This window comes from Xyrauchen texanus, chromosome 43, assembly GCF_025860055.1.
Source record: "Xyrauchen texanus isolate HMW12.3.18 chromosome 43, RBS_HiC_50CHRs, whole genome shotgun sequence".
In the NCBI taxonomy this organism is placed as follows: Eukaryota; Metazoa; Chordata; class Actinopteri; order Cypriniformes; family Catostomidae; genus Xyrauchen; species Xyrauchen texanus.
Genome location: NC_068318.1, coordinates 17,137,799 through 17,142,952, shown reverse-complemented (window position 1 = coordinate 17,142,952; position 5,154 = coordinate 17,137,799). Strand labels below are relative to the sequence as shown.

The 5,154-nt window shown below is 45.9% G+C and overlaps 1 pseudogene; it reads right to left on the bottom strand.

Annotated features, from left to right (window-relative positions):
- Positions 1-375: 375 nt before the first annotated feature.
- Positions 376-4,384, bottom strand: LOC127635726 (uncharacterized protein K02A2.6-like; annotated as a pseudogene).
- Positions 4,385-5,154: the final 770 nt, after the last annotated feature.

Genomic DNA, 5,154 nt, shown 5'->3' with positions numbered 1-5,154 from the left:
GAACGCTTTTCTCATAACAACGTCTTACTCTCCCCTAGGACCCCACATGATCCGGAAGGTCCACTGCACCTCTTGTGGTGTGGAGAGGAACTGCTGTTAACTATAACCTAAATCTCAGGATACCACATCCCTCCCCCCTTAAGAGGAAAAAAAAAAACTTAGTATTAAGTATGGTAAGGGAAATTGAACATAATACTGTTAACACAGACATACACGTCTAGTATTTCACATTTCTTTCTTTGTTTTTTTTTTTTTTTTTTTACAATGGAAATCACTGCATGAACAGAGAAAAAAAAAACTAGGAAGGTGGGTAGACTGCCATCCTTCCAGTGAGTCCCAGAGCTCATTCTTGCTCTGACTTGAGGGATCTCACTACTATTTCACAAAGTCTTTCAGATAAGCAGGAGTCTGCCTTGTGCGCAGCCCAGGCAGTGAATCTACTCCTGCTTTTGTCTGTTCAACCACGGAGGAGTGTGCTTGGTCTGTTTCAGAAGCAGTCATTCTCTCTCTCTGCACTATGGTGACGGCAGAGTCTGCAGGCAAGGCCTCCAGTCGTGTCTCTGAAACCTGAAGACTGATAGGCTCCTCCATCCTTTCATGTGTGGGCGTATCACCACTCATTATTACATGGCGTTTTCTGATTTGATCGACATGGCGCCTGATGACTCTTCCATCTCCTGTCTGTACGGTATAGGATACAGGTCCGGTGTTCTCTTCAACGACCGCAGGTATCCAACGAGGTCCATGACTGTAGTTCCGGGTGTACACATCCTCCCCAGGCGAAAAACTCCTCCACTTACTGTGTGTCATGTTGTTCCTTCTGCTTGAGTTGTTTCTTTCATATCTTTGACTTCACATCCGGCAGCAGAAGATCCAGTGTTGAGCGCAACCTTCTGGACATAAGCATTTCAGCTGGTGACAATCCCGTCGTGGTTTGCGGGGTGATTCTGTAATTAAACAAAAATCTAGCGACTCTTGTTTCCAAGGTGTCCCCCTTTATTTTCTTTATTCCTTGTTTGAACGACTGTACAGCTCTTTCCGCTAGACCGTTCGACGCCGGGTGGAATGGTGCAGATGTTATTTGCTGTATGCCATTCTGTTTTAGGAATGCTTGAAACTCTTGGCTTGTGAAGCAAGTTCCATTATCCGATACTAAGGTCTGGGGCAGACCATGTACACTAAAGCACTGTCTGAGCTTTTCAATGGTAACTTGACTGGTTGCTGTACTTGCTGGGTACACGTCAATCCATTTGGAGTGTGCATCTACAATGACAAGGAACATTTTCCTTAGAAAAGGGCCGGCGTAATCCACATGCAGTCTGCTCCAGGGTGTCTCCGGCCACTCCCATGGATGTAGCAGTGCTCCTGCTGGAGGATTTCTGTTTTCCTGGCATGTATGGCAGGACTGCACTTCTTTTTCAATTTCGGAGTCCATTCCTGGCCACCAAATGTATGAACGTGCTAAACCCTTCATTCTACATATTCCTGGGTGTGTGTGGTGTAACTGTTTTAATATGGCTTTCCTACCCCTCTGTGGAACGACCACTCTCGCCCCCCAGAGCACACACCCATCTTTCACACTCAGCTCCAGTTTTCTCTGACTGTAGGGTTTGTACAGTGTATCCACCTCCCTTGGCCATCCTTTCAGACACCAGCCTAGCACCTGGGAGAGTGTTTCATCCTTAGCAGTCCACTGTCTAACCTGTTTTGTCATGATTGGTGGGTCCTCCATGACCTCCAACATGAAGACCTGGTCAGACTCGTCCTCTTCCCCTGTTTGTGGCAATGGTAACCTGCTCAGCGCATCTGCATTTGCATGTCCCTGCCCAGGTTTGTATATGATTTTGTACTCATACGCTCTGAGGAGAGTTGCCCACCTCTGCACTCTCGGTGACCCCATCTGAGGCACTGGCTTTTTCTCATGAAAGAGTGATATCAGTGGTTTGTGGTCAGTGCTGATTGTGAATGTTCATCCGTAGATGTACTTATGAAACCTCTTGATCCCGAAAATGATAGCTAACCCCTCCTTATCGAGCTGTGAGTAGCGCTTCTCTGATGGTGTTAGCGTGCGCGACATGAAGCCTAAAGGTTTTTCACTACCGTCTTCCATGACATGTGACAGTACGGCGCCTAGCCCATATGGCGAGGCGTCACAGGTGAGCAGTAAATCTTTGTCCGCTGAATAGTGACCCAGGACTTTCGCTGACTTCAGCAACTGTTTTGAGTTCTGAAAAGCTTCTTCCTGCACTTTGTTCCAGACCCACAAAATGTCTTTCCTCAGCAGCTTATGTAATGGGGCTAAGCTTGTAGCTAGACTAGGGAGAAACTTGTTATAGTAATTCAAGAGACCTAAATAGGCCTTTAGCTCAGTCACTGTGGTTGGTGGTGGAGCTTCCTCTATGGCCCTCACCTTGCTCTGCACTGGATGTAAGCCTTCAGCATTCACCACATGCCCTAGGTATTCTACCTCATTTTGCTGGAACGCACATTTGCTTCTGTGAAGTTGCAGGCCAGCGTCTTTCAATCGACTAAGTACCTCCTCCAGCGTACTCAGGTGTTCAGTTTCGTCTCTCCCTGTCAAAATAATGTCGTCTAAGTACACAGCTACTCTTGGAAGGCCTTGTAACAGGTTTTCCATCGTACGCTGGAAGATGGCGGGAGCTGATGAAACTCCGAAAGGTAACCTATTGTAGGTGAACAATCCTCGGTGTGTGTTTATTGTGAGGTACTTCTTTGAGGCATCATCCATTACAATCTGTTGATAGGCGTGGCTTAAATCGAGCTTGGTGAACTGTTTCCCTCCTGACAGAGTATTGAACAGGTCTTCCACACGGGGAATAGGGTATTGCTCTAGTGAGTAGGCACTGTTAGCGGTTAGCTTGTAATCTCCGCATATTCTGACCGACCCATCTGGCTTTAAAACAGGAACTATGGGCGCGGCCCATTCGGCGTATTTAACGGGAGCTATAATGTCCTCCCTAAGCAGCCGATCTATCTCCGCTTCTACTTTTGCCCTCATGGCATACGGAACTGAGCGGGGCCGATAGAATTTAGGCTGTGTTTCAGCAGACACACGAATGGTTGCTTTCATACCTTTCAACATGCCTAACTCCTGCTTGAAAACATCCTCGTTTCTCATAAGTACTTGTGGTAGACTCTGTGCCTCAGTTCTCACATTTTTTATTTCTTCCCACTTCACTTTTAGAGCCTCTAGCCATCCTCTTCCTAACAAGCTAGGTCCTGTACCTTTAACCACCACTAGAGGCAATGTCTTTACTTGCCGCTCATAGTTTACTTTCACTTTGGCCACCCCCACTACTTTGATTTTCTCCCCTGTATATGACTTAAGTACAAGTTTAGTTTGCCTTATTTGCGGTCGTTGCTCTTTGTTCCACATCTCATTGAACTTCAGCTCATTCATTATGCTTACGCTGCATCCTGTATCAATTTCAAAATGTACCGTCTTCTTATTCACTGCCATCGTCACTTCAAACGGTTTTATCCTCTGAATTGATGTCTCTGTTTCCATGCAGTTTAATGTGAACACTTCCTCTTCAGATCTATTACCATCCTGCTGTTCACACTCTACATTATATGATCGATGTGGACGTGGACGCCGCTCTGCTCGGTATGTTTTCTTCTCATTGTAGCTGGCACTTTCTTTATTTCTATTACGGCAAGCCTTGGCTATGTGCCCTACTTTCCCGCAACAGTGACACTTTGCCTCCTTAAATTTACACGCGGCCGCGTTGTGTTGCTTCCCATGACATCGGTAGCATTCTTTATCTTTTTTTTTCCATTCACCCTCCTTTTTCAGTGCACCCTCTGCCCTTACGCTGTTGCATGCTAACGGTGCTGTATGGAGATCTTGAACATTTTTACTAGCGGCCTCCGCAGCTACTGCAATTTGGAACCCTCTCTCAAACGTCAAGTCTGTTTCGGATAGCAAGCGTCTTTGAATCCTGTCATCATTAATACCGCATACCAGTCGGTCTCTCAACATCTGTTCCAGTGTTGTACCATAGTTACAATCATGTGCTAATCGTCTCAGTTCAGCTACGTACACACTGACGGTCTCCGTCGGCTGGCGGGAGCGCGAGTCAAATTTGTATCTCTGTACTATTTCACTCGGTTTTGGGTCGAAGTGCTCTTTCATTAAAGTTTTCAACTGACCGTAAGTTTTCGAGCTGGGCTTATCTGGACTCACCAGGTTCCTTATGAGCTTGTATGTGGCTGGTCCCACCACACTGATGAGGATAGCTCTCTGCTTATCTCCGTCATCAATTCCGTTAGCTTCAAAAAACTGTTCTAGTATCTCACAATACTCTTCCCATGTCTGCTCCTTCACGTCAAAAGCCGACAGAGTGCCTATCATCGTAGTCATCTTTGCTTTTGTCTCCGTGAATCCTCCGGTCCAATGCTAGCCCCTCGCTCTCCCATCAGCTCGCCCAGTATCATCCGTCTTCAGGCCGACATTTATTTCATTCTTCCAATATCCTCGTCGCCAATATGTAGTATCTTCAGAAATGTAGGAACTGAATTACACACGATAACTGGAATAGCACTTTATTGTCTTCCAGTCTTACAGAGCCTACATGTGACAGGAACGCTTTTCTCATAACAACGTCTTACTCTCCCCTAGGACCCCATATGATCCAGAAGGTCCACTGCACCTCTTGTGGTGTGGAGAGGAACTGCTGTTAACTATAACCTAAATCTCAGGATACCACATAACTTATAATTTATTAATAAATTAATAACTTTGCTGTAGCAAAATATGTTCATTGGTGTGATAAACATGCGGAACCAGTTTGGTAATTGCCTCCGGCCGATGCAAAATTGCCGTAACGCCTGATGTTTGGACAGCGGCAGGTTGGGACCTGGAGGAGTTAGAACACAGAACCTAAATTTAGTAAAATCTGTAAAAAGTGGCCACGTTTAGTAAAAATTTAGTAAAAAGTGCAAATTCCAGCAAAAGTGGCTAGAAGACAAAGAATTTAGGACATGGTTACAGCCAGTGGGTTGTCAACATGGAGCCGTTAAATCTCAAATGCAGTCCGATAGCCACAAATAACCTCTTCAGCAACTACTACTACCACCACAAACACCACAACTGCTGCTGTAGTTACCACCGCTTCCTGCGGAGCCACTACC